Below are 15,000 nucleotides of genomic sequence, written 5' to 3'. Positions count from 1 at the left end.
GACAGACAGACAGACAGACAGACAGACAGACAGATAGATAGATAGATAGATAGATAGATAGATAGATAGATAGATAGATGTTTCAGATTTATTATTATTTTACATTCATTTACATGTAATTATCTACTTTTATCCGTCACACTTTCGGTTCGTTAGACGGGTGTATAATGTGACTGGTTTGTTAGACTGGTGTATATCATGACTGGTTTGTTAGACTGGTGTATATTGTGACTGGTTTGTTAGACTGGTGTATAATGTGACTGGTTTGTTAGACTGGTGTATATTGTGACTGGTATGTTAGACTGGTGTATAATGTGACTGGTTTGTTAGACTGGTGTATAATGTGACTGGTTTGTTAGACTGGTGTATAATGTGACTGGTTTGTTAGACTGGTGTATAATGTGACTGGTATGTTAGACTGGTGTATAATGTGACTGGTTTGTTAGACTGGTGTATAATGTGACTGGTTTGTTAGACTGGTGTATATTGTGACTGGTTTGTTAGACTGGTGTATAATGTGACTGGTTTGTTAGACTGGTGTATATTGTGACTGGTTTGTTAGACTGGTGTATAATGTGACTGGTTTGTTAGACTGGTGTATATTGTGACTGGTTTGTTAGACTGGTGTATAATGTGACTGGTTTGTTAGACTGGTGTATATTGTGACTGGTTTGTTAGACTGGTGTATAATGTGACTGGTTTGTTAGACTGGTGTATATTGTGACTGGTATGTTAGACTGGTGTATAATGTGACTGGTTTGTTAGACTGGTGTATATTGTGACTGGTTTGTTAGACTGGTGTATAATGTGACTGGTTTGTTAGACTGGTGTATAATGTGACTGGTTTGTTAGACTGGTGTATATTGTGACTGGTATGTTAGACTGGTGTATAATGTGACTGGTTTGTTAGACTGGTGTATAATGTGACTGGTTTGTTAGACTGGTGTATATTGTGACTGGTTTGTTAGACTGGTGTATAATGTGACTGGTTTGTTAGACTGGTGTATATTGTGACTGGTTTGTTAGACTGGTGTATAATGTGACTGGTTTGTTAGACTGGTGTATATTGTGACTGGTATGTTAGACTGGTGTACCCGGTTTTAGAATCCTGGGCCCCTGAAGGTGTACTGTGGAACCACTGGGATTTGAACCCATAACCATCTGCTCAGTAGAGCCCGGCGTTCCCGTGCCGAGCTCCCAAGCCCCTCGTATCGTGTGATTATTATTAAGCGGAGCGGTGCAGGCGTGTTAGGCGTGTGATGAATGCGTCTCCTGCCGCATTAATAGTTTAAAGCTCAGTAAAATCAATCGGCGCATTATCCCCTCCGTCTCCCGGGATCAGCGTGCAGCCTTTAATATATTGCATTCATAAGCCGCCTTTCTCCTCCCTGTCCTGTCACTGTCTCACTGAGGCACCATCTCTCTCATTCTCTCTCTCTCTCTCTCTCTCTCTCTCTCTCTCTCTCTTGCTCTCACTTTCTCATGCTCTCACACATCACTTTGCTTTTCTTTCTCTAGCTTTTTCTGTTTCTCTCTTTCTTTGTCTCTTTCTGTCTCTGTCTTTTTTAACTATCTCTTTCACACATCTCTCTCTTTGTCTTTTTTTTATAGCTCTCTCTCTCTCGTTTTTTTCTTTCTATCATTCTTTCTCTAGATATATCTCTCACATGCCTCTGTGTCTGTCTGTCTATCTATCTATCTATCTATCTATCTATCTATCTATCTATCTATCTATCTATCTATCTATCTATCTATCTATCTATCTATCTATCTATCTATCTATCTATCTCTATTAAGTCGCTCTCTATCTCTCTCTCACACATTTCTCTCTTTGTCCCTTCATCTTCCTCACAAGTGTTTGTCTCTTTCTTTTTCGAGATATCTGTCACATCTCTCTGTTCCTCTATCTTTCTCTCACCTGTCTCTCTCTTTATCAATCTCTTTCTCATGCTATTTCTCTCATATCTCTTTCATATGCCTCTCCCTTTCTCTAGCTATCGCTTTCACATTTCTCTCGCTATATTTTTCTCACATGTCTCAGTCTCTCACACTCCGTCCAGATCTCTCAGTCTATCTAACGCATCACCACTTCTCAATTTCACTCCCCATACAGTGAACGCTTTCCACCTCTTTCTTTCTCGACTCATCTCTCTTTATATCTACAGTATAGACTTTATTAACTTCTCAGCACCTGAACGTTCGGACAATATCATCCAGTCATGAGACAGAGAGAAGAAATGATCTCGCCATGACGCCATGTTTGGATATTTCAGAAACTGCTGATCTCCCAGGATTTTTAGAGTTTTGGACAGAAAAGTGTAAAAACAAACAAACAAACAATGGCAGCCGAAGGGAATCGTTGCATGTGGAAACACCTTGTCAAAGAGAAAGGTCTGAGGAGAATGACAGAACAAGTAGAGGAACTCGGGGAAGCACTCTTTACAACCTCAGTGGGCTGAAAAGCATTTCAGAATCAACAACAGATCAAATTTGAGGTAGTTTTTTAACAAAAAAACAAACAAACAGTAGTGTAAGGGTACAGGAGAACAAATTTAACGTCTTTTTTTTCCTATTTGTAACTGTCCAGAAAGTATACATTTCCACATGTTCTGGTTTCCCCCTGTCTCTTTTTAAGGCTGTCTCAGCCTCTCCGGTTTGGTACTGCTAAAGAGAACATGTAAGTGAAAATCAGGAGAAATAAATAGCAGACGTAAGGTGCTGTGCAGGAAAAGAGGTGTTAAGAGTGTTAAGGGGGATTCACCAAGTGTCATTAATCAGATAAAGGTGTGAGGCCAGAGAGTTAAGGTGAGACAGTGTGAGACAGTGAGTTGAGAAAGACACCTGGGAGAGAGGCTCGAGATGAAGTGAGAGAACCTCGAGAATAATTGGAGACAGAGATAATTGGAGAGCACTTGGTTTGAAGGACTTTCCATGATATCAAAGGACTCCAAAGGGGTTTATGATCAGCACGAGCTTCATATGTTCAGAAAATTGATTTATTATCATTTTTAATAATAAGAAGAACATTCTATGGGGTCCAAATATGTCCAAACTTGTGTAAGACTTAGACCAGGAGAAAAGATGTGATCAGACAACCGCACCCCCCCCCTCCACTGTCAAACATGGAGGTGGAAGCTTAATGGTTTGGGGTTGTTTTCGAGCAGGGAAGGTTAAAGAGACTTATTCCAGGTGAAAGGAACAGACATGGCAACCATTCCACACTTTAACACCATGTAATTCTTTCTGGATTGCAGCTCATTGGACCGACTTCATCATACAACAAGACTATGAGCGTACGTCCAAATTCTATAAGAGTTATTTAGAGAGCAAACAGCCAGCTGGAGTGATGTTTATCATGAAATAGCCTGCTCAGTTACTGCACCTAAATAATAATAATAATAATAATAATAATAATAATAATAATAATAATTATTATTATTATTATTATTATTATTATTATTATTATTATTATTATTATTATTATTATTTCTTAGGCTTCTCCCATTAGTGGTCACCACAGCGGATCATCCGTCTCCATACCCCCCTGTCCTCTACATCTATCTCTTCCAAACCAACTACCTGTATGTCTTCCCTGACCACATCCATAACCTCCTCCTTGGTCTTCCTCTTTTCCTCCTTCCTGGTGTCTCCATCCTCAGCATTCTCCTACCGATATACCCCATGTCCCTCCTCTGCACATGTCCAAACCATCTCAATCTTGCCTCCCTCACCTTGTCTCCAAAACATCCTACATGCCCTGTCCCTCTAATAAACTCATTTCTAATCCTGTCCATCGTCGTCACTCCCAACAAACATCTCAACATCTTCAGCTCTGCTACCTCCAGCTCCACCTCTTGTCTTTTACTCAATGCCACTGTCTCTAAACCATACAACATTGCATATTATTATTATTATTATTATTATTATTATTATTATTATTATTATTATTATACAATGCAGGATGAGGGTATTTAATAACTTTGACAAAAATCTACTTCTACTACTAATATTTATTAAGATTAATTATAAGATTAATCATTTTCTACCTCAGAAATTGATGATGATAATGATGATAATGATAATAATTGATGATGATGATTTTATTTTTCCCGTTAGATTAACTGCAAGCTAAATGTTGTGAAATTCCCCCTTGTAGTAAATAATGGTTGCCATGGCAACAGGAGCTCACTATGTCATCTGTCTTAGTTTCTCACTTCTTTCTCATTTGTTTCTCATTGTCAGCTGCTTTGTTTTCCTGATTGCTTTATCATGTTCTTTAATTTTCCACTTGATTCGTCGGTATATTTATAACTGTGTATTTGGGGCCAAAGTCGGATTGTGCGTTCGCATCGTAAAGTCGGAGCCTCGTTCTCTTGTTTCCGGGGTCCGGGTTTAAACGCAAGCCTATTTGCATTGTTTATGATAATGGATTTTCCCAGTATGACCTAGTCTGCATGTCTTGTGACCCCAGCTATGGACAATGACAATGATTTCTGGGGGGGGGGAAATGATGAACTACGTGCTGTGTACACATGCGGCATGCCTCATTGCACTGAGATAATAAACACTCAGAAAGGAATAGTACTTTTTTTTTTTTGTAATCTGGTGCGGTACCATCATTTACATTATACCATTAGCAAAAGTATATATGAAGGTATATATATTTTTTATTTTTTTAAATGATTTAAATGGCGCTTAAGGGCTCCTATAAAGCTTGGAGAAAAGCCAGAGAACATTATCTTTTTTTTTTTTTTTACTATCTGGCCTGTGCCCTGCATTTAAATTCCTGTTCTGGGCAAAAAGAAGTGGAATGTATTTTTAGTTCTGCTTGTTCTAGCTAATATTGTGCATTCTAGGATGTTTTACTGCTCAACACATAAATATATAAAGAGTGGTTATTTGATTTCCAATGAGGTGGTATCAAAAGATAAGCTCTGTTTACAAGAAAGTACTTTATCTATCTACGTTGCCACACTATCACCTTCAAAATAGCTCCCAGTGTTCCTGACACTTCTGGAACGTGTCCTGGAAGTCTTCTTTTTCGAAGCGTGTCAAGCACCTTCTGTGATTCGCAACGGTGTCAAAAACAGTGAACTGGAGCTTCATCTTCGGAAGTCTTCAAGGGCCAAATCTGGCGAGAACTGTTCTCCGCCAATCATCATGCACAAGTTTCGAAATTTTTAAGCTTGTTAAAGGTCTTCCTGGTCTCTCATCGTCTTCCAGTGAGGTTCTTTCGCTTTTAAACACTTTGAATGACTCGTCTCTGTGGCAGATTTGTCCAGTTTCATACAGAAATTCACGTTCGCTTTTTGTTCGAACTTCGCAGACGTGGTAATACACGTGGTCAGAATATCACCGGCTACACCATTAGCCTCGAAACGTTTTAAAACCACCTCATGTGTCAGCTTTAACCAGTCTATTGACCTCTCACATCAAATAAATCCTACCAAACTGATGCTTTTTTCCTAAGAAAAATCCTGAAGATAAAATCCTCGAAGACCAGCAGTTGCACTGAAGATCAGCAAATAAGCCCATCTGGTGCCAACAACCAAATCAGTGAGATCCCATTTTTACACTTTCTGGTGTTTAATGTGAACATGAACTGTAGCTCTTGACCTCTGTGATTGTATGCGTTGCACTGCTGCTACATTCGCCTGGATAATTCCACAAATAAATCGGTGTACAAATGTTCCCCTTAAAGCCGTCGGTGAGTTTTTATATTTACTGACATACAGTACAAGCTTTTCGGGAATAAGATGATGTTTTGAATAGAAATAGACTGAAAGATAGAGGAAAGAGAGACTGTGCTGCTAAAACTCCTTTTCAACCTGATGCAATGCTTTTGAAACTGACACCAAGCATGAAGCAATCCTCACCAATGAATAAAGGGGCGGAATAAAGGATACAAAAAAGAGGAGAGACGAGGTAAGAACAGTTGATGTAGATCAGAACATTGTTTTTTTCCCTAATTTATAAAACCATTAATGTAGTGAAGTGGTGGATGAAGTACACAACCCATGTACATTGTTAAAACTGTTAGACGTTTGTTAATGTAGAAATACACTAGTCCTAGACACAAATCCTCAGGTAAAAGTGCTCCCTTTAAACTTTCACTTGAGTAAAATACTAAACAATTTGCCTTGAAATGTACTTAAGTATCCGAAGTACTATGATTTATTATGACTAGAATGTATCCTTTTGTCACAAGGCTCTTTCTTAATCAACTCAGTTTATGTGGAAAGACTCTACTGTGACACACTGATCTATTAATAGAGTGATATTAATGAGCCAAACATTGATTGATATCTATTTAAAAACGAGGCCATGGGTGTTGTAGAGAGTCAGAGTCTGGAGTTTCTTCCATTATTTATGACTCTTTAAATGTTCTGCTTGCTGTTGAACTGTATGTTGGTGAAAAGAAAATGACACCAAGCATCAAAACATTCAAAACAGAGCGCTCAACCCTGATTGGTGGATCGCTGAGTGTTTCACCAGTTACGTTTTTATCCTCATAAATAAAAAGGTACGACTGATTTCACAAAATGTAGCTGAGTAAAAATGATTTTTGACTTTGAAATGTAGAGAAGTTAAAGTAAAGCCAAATGGAAATACTTCAGTAAAGTACAGATACACAAAAAAGCGCTCTTGCCTCATCCATCACTGTTTAGCCTGACTCAACACCCAGAACACTGCGCACCAGACAGACCACATCGAATTCGACTGGACCCCTAAGCAGCTCTCAATCAAGGAGCTGCATGACACCAGGGCCAGGACGAAAGCTGAAAAGATCAACAGTGATCCCACACAGCCAGGAAACCACCTGCTCCATAAAGTACCCTCCCTCAGGAAACAAAAGCAAAAAAATACAGGACTAGTAATGAGCACCATCTGAACAGTTTGGTGCCTGGAGAAAGATCTTTGCTGAGCAAAACTGATTGAAAACGACAAAAACGTGTGCACTCGCTACCTTTTTATATATATATATATATATATATATATATATATATATATATATATATATATATATATATATATATATATATATATATATTTATTTATTTATTTATTTATTTATTTATTCTGTGGTATACAAATAACTCACACGCTAAGGGATGAATACAAATTTGGTGGTTTTCTCCACCAAAATATCCCAAGCTATGCACATACATCAAGATGCCAGGTTGCTTTATGTATGCCTGGTTCAGAAGTTCCCAGATGTGATATACATTAAGAACATGTGATATACAAACAGCTGCTATATATATGGAGCAGCTTTGCTAGTAATATAATAGCAATTTCACTTCATTTTCACCTCATCAGTTAAAATACTGCTCAGCATAAATGTGCTAATAAAAAATAAATAACCAAACTGTAGAACAAGGAAGCTTTTTACTGTAATGAAATAAAGCTGAAATATAAATTCTGCCCCAGAAACAGAAAGTGCGTTTCGTTCACTTCCTGAAGCTAGAGGTTGATTCAGGGTCAAAGTGCCTTGTAACTGCCACTGAACTGCACTTGTTCACTTGTAAGGGGTTGTGCGATTGCTATGTTCTTACCAAAACAATTACACTGAGGAGGATCAAATATATTTATGTGTGTGTGTGTGTGTGTGTGTGTGTGTGTGTGTGTGTGTGTGTGTGTATGTGATGTTTTTCTGCAAAAGTTTAATATATTGGCTACAAAAACATAGTTGTTGCTTAGTGTTTATAATTGCAGAGATCTGAACAGGTCCATGCCCTAAACAAGCTGAGATTGAAGATTCTTATTGGTGTTTGATGTTGGTGCATGTTGTTGTTTGATGTAAAATGTTAGTGTTTGATGTTAGTGGGTATTGGTGTTTGATGTTGGTGTGTGTTACTGTTTGATGGTGTGTGCTGGCGTTTGATGCTGGACTGTGGTGGCATTGGATGTTGGTGTGTGCTAGTGTTTGATGTTAGTTGGTGTTGGTGATTGATGTTGGTGTGTGTTAGTGTTTGTGTTAGTGTTTGATGGTGTGTGCTGGCATTTGATGGTGGACTGTGGTGGCATTGGATGTTGGTGTGTGTTAGTGTTTGATGGTGTGTGCTGGCGTTTGATGTTGGACTGTGGTGGCATTGGATGTTGGTGTGTGTTGGTCTTTGATGTAAAATGTTTGTGTTTGATGTAAATTGGTATTGGTGATTGATGTTGGTGTGTGTTAGTGTTTGATGTTGGTGTGTGTTAGTGTTCGATGGTGTGTCCTGGCATTTAATGTTAGACTGTGGTGGCATTGGATGTTGGTGTGTGTTGGTATTGTTGCGTGTTTGTGTATGATGTTGATGTTTGATGTAAAATGTCAGGATGTGTTGGTGTATGATTAAAATGTTGTTTTTGTGACCGGGTGTTTTTGTGTGTTTCTTTCCTCAATGAAAGCTTTTGCATAAATAGTACAGACATTGTAGCATCAAACCTAAAGAGAAGACCAAAGGGCCAATGGGATGCCATGTTACTAAGTAATCAACACTCCAGGAGGTCTGAACTGCACTTCCAAACTGAAGAGGCCCTTAGTCAAAAACAGCAAAAAAAACCCACACACTTTAAAAACACGGCTAGTAATTTCCTTTCCCATCAAGCGCCACATGACTGAGACACCTTAGTGGCATTTTGTGGCATCCGAGCCTGGCTGTTTAAGTACACACAGGAGACGAGCGATACAACAAAGATATAAAGCGTAAATAAGCTGAAATAATCGCCCACGCTGCTTCTCCTGCCATTCTGCATCTCAAATATTCCTCATATTCAGCGTTTCTGGATTGTTTCACAAAAACACACCCACTCAAGTGTGCTGGAGACACATCTGCTCTTACAATGCCATTGTGCTACGCCATCTGTTTGTACACATAAACTACAGAACAAAAAGCAAACGGCGCTCTAAACACACCGCTAAATAAAGAAAATCAATATACGCTCATATTCTCCCTCTGTCTGTCTCTGTGCTACTGAAATACAGTAAAGTGATGTCTGCCTGTGTGTGTGTGTGTGTGTCTGTGTGTGTGTGTGTGTGTGTTAGTGTTTGATGAGAAACTTTAGTGTGTGTTGGTGTGTGATGGTGAATGAGTGTGTTTGGAGGTGTGTATGTGTTTGATGAGAAACGTTACAGTGTGTGCTGGTGTTTGATGGTGAATGAGTGTGTTTGGAGGTGTGTACGTGTTTGATGAGAAACGTTACGATGTGTGCTGGTGTTTGATGGTGAATGAGTGTGTTTGGTGGTGTGTTAATGTTTGATGAGAAACATGAGGGTATGTGTTAGTGTTTGATGAGAATGTGTGAATGAGTGTGTGTGTGTGTGTGTGTGTGTGTGTGTGTGTGTGTGTGTGTGTGTGTGTGTGTGTGTGTGTGTGTGTGTGTGTGTGTGTGTGTGTGTGTGTGTGGTTACGTGTTGGTATTTGATAGTTAATGATTGTGTGTTTTTGGTTGTGTTGGTGTGCGATGGTTAATTATGGTGTGTTTGGTTATGTGTTGATGTTTGATGGTTAATGATGGCATGTGTTTGGTTATGTGTTGGTGTTTGATGGTTAATGATGGCGTGTGTTTGGTTATGTGTTGATGTTTGATGGTTAATGATTGTGTGTGTTTGGTTATGTGTTGATGTTTGATGATTAATGATTGTGTGTGTTTGGTTATGTGTTGATGTTTGATGGTTAATGATGGTGTGTGTTTGATTATGTGCTGGTGTTTGATCGTTAATGATGGCGTGTATTTGGTTATGTGCTGGTGTTTGATGGTTAATGATGACTGTATTTGGTTATGTGCTGGTGTTTGATGGTTAATGATGGCGTGTATTTGGTTATGTGTTGATGTTTGATGGTTGATAATGGCGTGTGTTTCGTTATGTGCTGATGTTTGATAGTTAATGGTTGTGCGTGTTTGGTTATGTGCTGATGTTTGATGGTTAATGATTGTGTGTGTTTGGTTATGTGTTGATGTTTGATGGTTAATAATGGCGTGTGTTTGGTTATGTGTTAATGTTTGATAGTTCATGATGGCGTGTGTGGGTCACCTAGATGTTAAATACTGCTTGGTGTTTATTTATGCTGAAGGCTGTCTTTAGTTGTGTGTTGGTTTTTGGATAGTAACACTAAAGTAAATCGGTGTTTGCTAAAAAAGAATATTGTATATTCTAAAAGAATTTTGAGTTTCAATAAAAAGTAAAGGTTTCACTGGGAATATTGCCATTTGGTACACCTTCAGTTCTAAGTCCTAAGTGTTAGTGGCTCCACAACATTCACATTGTAGACTTTAAGAATTCAACACAGTAATATATATATTTGTTGTGTGAATAATTTCTGTGTATTATATGTGACCAAAATCAATATCATATGAAAAACAGCACCGGTCTAATTGCAGCTTTTGCTTGCGATTGGGTCTCTGTGTCTCTCTCGGGTGGAGATGCGTCCTATTGGTTGCCTCCGGGTTCAAATTAGTGGAAACCTCTTTGAGCTCACATTCACTCCACAATTACAGCAAGTTATACATTTCCAGCAGCCCAGTGTCTCCCACTCAGATACTTAAATAAAGGAGTTATATAATTAACTCTTGAATTAATTAACTTAACAAATGGCATACTTCAGTAACTCTGGAGAGAGTGAAGGGGGGCAGTGGCTTCTCAAAATCCTGACTTAACGATAACAGCCTGTAGAATCAGCACACTGGCTCTGTACATTATACATGATAGAAAGAGAAAGAGAGAGAGAAAGTAAGGGAGGGAGGGAGGGAGGGAGAGTGGGGTAGAGAACGATATTTGCTTAAGGGGACATTTTACATCTTCTGAGTGCTTTGATGATTCATTCACTCCTGAGGAGGCATCACGAGAGAAAAAGAAAGAAAGAGCAAGCAATAGGCAGTGAGTTGAAAAGGGCATCGTGAAGGCAATGAAAAGAGATGGCGAAGGTGCTGATGTGTGTTACAACCTTCAGCCTTGAATACGTGCATCGGCCAACGTCGTATCCGAACGCCGCGCTCGAGTGTATCATATATGAACAGTCAGGATAAAATAAGTGAATGAATAGGGAGTAAAAGAGCAAAGAGCTGAATGAATAAGTGAAAGGCCAAGAGAAAGCAGGGATGAACACCTGGATAAAAGAAAGAGCTCAGTTAATAATTTAACACTTGATTGGAGAAATGCAAGAGTATATGGTGAATGGACACCCAGATGAAAAAGTGGAGTTGGTTGAGGAAGAGACCAAATAAAGAAGCATACTTCTACTTCATACTTCATACCCAACTAAAACTCAACCCCAGCAAAACAGAACTTCTGGTCATCCCAGGTGATTCATCTCCAGGTCAAGATCTCAAAATAACACTTGAATGAATACATGTGCTAATGGGTGAATAACTGAGTGAATGAGTAAATACCAGATTGAATGAGTGAGCACTAAGTGTTTAAGTAACACCTGAGTGAATGAGTGAACAACTGAGTGAATGACTGAATGCCTGAGTGTACGAATCCCTGAGAGAAATAGTGAGCACTAAGTGTTTAATTGAACACAGAGTGAATCATTTAGCACTAAGTAAATGAGTAAACACCAGAGTGTTTGGTTTCCTGAGTGAATAAGTGAGCATTACATGAATGAGTGAACACCTCAGTAAATAAGTGAACACCCGAGTGTATGATTGAACACCCGAGTGTATGATTGAACACCCGAGTGTATGATTGAACACCTGAGTGTATGATTGAAAAATCAATATAGGCATAAAGCAAGGATGAAAACAATGGGATGGGATGGGACTAATAGGTGAAAGAAAAAAAAAAACCCATAAGAAAGAATATAAACTGTGAGAAATGGAAAGATCCAAAAATAATGAGAAAGAAAATGATAGAAAAATGGAGGGAAGGTGAGAAGATGAAGAGTTGGACGACAAGAGAGAGTTGGCATCTGCAGGAACTCCGTCAGCTTAATTGTAAAATGAATTTAATAACTCATGGGAAATTATCAACACTGACACATGGCAAACACTGAGAACACACACACACACACACACACACACACACACACACACACACACACACACACACACACACACACACAGCAATAATCCACATGTTTCATATTGGTGTAACAGCTAAAATTTAATTCTCCTCACCAGTGGGTCTTCAGCACCGGTTACCTGTGTGTGTGTGTGTGTGTGTGTGTGTGTGTGTGTGTGTGTGTGTGTGTGTGTGTGTGTGTGTGTGTGTGTGTGTGTGTGTGTGTGTGTGGTCATCAACTGACCTATTGCTGAGCTGATTCAATATAAAAAAAAAAAATGACACTTTATCTGCAGAGCTGAGTTGTGGTAGTTATCATCTCTCCTCCTATTTTTATCCTTCGTTCCATCCCTCAATCTTATTCGGAGATAATAAAATCTGCAGCTATAAAAACATTACGATAAAAAAAAAACACTCAATTTTGAAAAGAGCTCCAACTTTGACAGATCATGCACGGATGGACAAATGTGTCAGCCATGATGGAGACCATCAGGGGTGGTGCTCCAGTCATCTACAGCTACATTATGCACTGGTGACACATACGGAGAGTGTGTTTAAGGCATTGGTTTTTGGATCAGAAGGTCATGCTTTCAAATCCCAGCTTCACTAAGCTCCCACTCCTTGTTCCCTGAGGAAGGCCAGTAAGAACTGCTTAGTTGTATGACTGAAACTCAGTCACTTTGGATGAGAGCATCTTCCATAAATGTAAATCCTGAAGTAAAACAAGTCAAGTTTATTTCTATAGCACTTTTCACAACAGACATTGTCTCAAAGCAGCTTTACAGAATTTAACAGTTAAAATGAGCGATGTGTATTTATCACTGATGAGCAGCCATGGTGACTGTGGCAAGGAAAAACTCCCTTGGATGTTATGAGAAAGAAACCTTGAGAGGAACCAGACTCAAAAGCGGAACCCAACCTCATCTGGGTGACATCAAGAATGTGATTATAGTCTTTAAAACAATACAGAACACTGGAGAGTGAGAACTAACATGAGCACTGGAGTGTAAGATTATGAGTAATGTCTTATCTACAGTTTTATACAGTCATTTGAGGTTATGGAACCAGGAGCTACTGGCTAAGTAAACCAAATCACCATATGGAAGCAAATCTTCTGGTTTTGCTGCACAACTAAAAGTAAAATATTGTGGAAAATATATATCATAAAAGCTGACTTAACAGCTTGTTGGAATTATAAGCTAAGAATTATACAGCTCTACCCCAAACTAATGCTTTTTCAGCTGCAAATGTGTGTACAAAACATGTGTACAGAACATAAAAAAGATCAAAACAACCCAGTCAGTCATATGCGGTTCTTCCCCAAACTGTAACCACAAACCCGGAGGCACACAATTGTACAGAATGGATGTTGTAGCATGAAATTTGGCCTTCGCTCGAACTAGAAGACTCAAACCTGTTCCAGCATGAAGATATACTTTGCATGGGTTGGAGTGGAAGATCTGCTATCAAGCTCTGACCTCAACCCTAATGAACACCTTGGTAGCTGACTGAACACAAATCTCCACAAGCACACTCCTGAAAACTCCTAAAACTAGTGAAACATCTTCCTAGAAGAGTGGAGGTTTCAGCAAATGGCGACTCAATGTCGAGATGTTAAAGAAGCACATTCCTATCTTCTGGTCATGCGTCCACAATCTTTTCTCCATATAGTATATGTTATTCTACAGTATTTACTTGGGAATCACTGGAAAACACAGAGTAGCAGGCAGCTGCCTAAGAAAGTATTTAAGTCGTAATCTTTAAGCTTTAATATTCATTTAATTTTCCCCAAAAACTGATGAAAAACCTACAAAAGTTTTTTTTTGACATTATAGCAAGGTCAGGATAATTTCAGCTTTACTTATCTTTGCTAATACTAGCAATACTTGTTTGCAAAACGAGGTTACAAGTCAGTATGAAATAGAGAATCTACAACACCGCTGCTTGTCGAACATATATTTTTCGAACTGAAGGAAAATATAATGAAGTGTCATTTTAAATGAGAATGTCTTTTCTCTGAAGCATAGACTCAATCATTTTAGCCTTCTTTTCTTCTATTTTATTTTATTCTATTCGTGCCACAAAATTGCAGCAATTACAAGACGGATCACAGCATAAGAATAGGATATTTCTATATTATGAGCGTGTAATAGTTGCTTATTTCTTTTTTTTTTATTTTATCTTATTTATTTATTTCAGATGTATAGTTTTGCATTTCAGCCAAAATGTTTCTAAATGTGTTTCCAAAACTTTGTTAGCTTTTTCTATTCGTTTGTGAATATATACCATATAACATACACCTATCAAAGCCATTGTGTATTACAGTGCAGCCTCGATACTCGTGGGGGTTACGTTCTACAAAAATCGTAAGATTTTGACTCTGCTTTTGATGGTTCCTTTTTCAAGGGGAATTGTACATGTACTGTACCGTAAACTCAACAAAAAAATGTGAATAACTGTTTTATTTACTACTTTATATGAATAATACAGTTATAAAATAGTATTAAACATTTATATGTAATTTATTAGTACAATCTCTGTTCCAAATGAGAAGTCGCGAACTGTTGAGGTCATGAGTGTCAAGGTCATGAGCATTGAGGTTCCACTGTAAGGAGTCATTGATCAGATTGGATGCCAAATCTTTCAATCGCCCAATCAGATCCGAGCCCTTAATCCAAACTTGACATTGGATTTGGGCTGTAATTATCAACATTCTACCACAATGGCTCAGGACTACAGGTTGCATTTAAGCGCCTATTACTGCACACCTTAACAATGATAGAACTGTAATAAATGGTGCCACCTAGTTCGATTGATTTTCTTTTGAGTCTGGTTCCTTGCAAGGTTTCTTCCTCATGCCATGTCAGCAATTTTTTTCCTTTTTACCGTCACCACTGGCTCGCTGATTATGGATATAATTACAATTATAACAAGCAAACTTATACCTTTCAAAACTTATATTATCCCTGTGAAGCTACTTTGAGACAACGCGCATTGTTAAAAGGGATATTCGA

At 38.5% G+C, this 15,000-nt stretch overlaps 1 protein-coding gene across 1 annotated transcript in view; it reads right to left on the bottom strand.

Moving 5' to 3' along the window:
* The window catches only part of pcdh9 (protocadherin 9), a 271,137-nt gene that overhangs the window by 172,371 nt on the left and 83,766 nt on the right, over positions 1-15,000 (bottom strand). The window lies entirely within an intron of this gene.

Source organism: Silurus aristotelis (assembly GCF_946808225.1).
Source record: "Silurus aristotelis genome assembly, chromosome: 2".
Classification (NCBI taxonomy): Eukaryota; Metazoa; Chordata; class Actinopteri; order Siluriformes; family Siluridae; genus Silurus; species Silurus aristotelis.
This window is presented reverse-complemented; position numbering and strand designations above follow the sequence as displayed.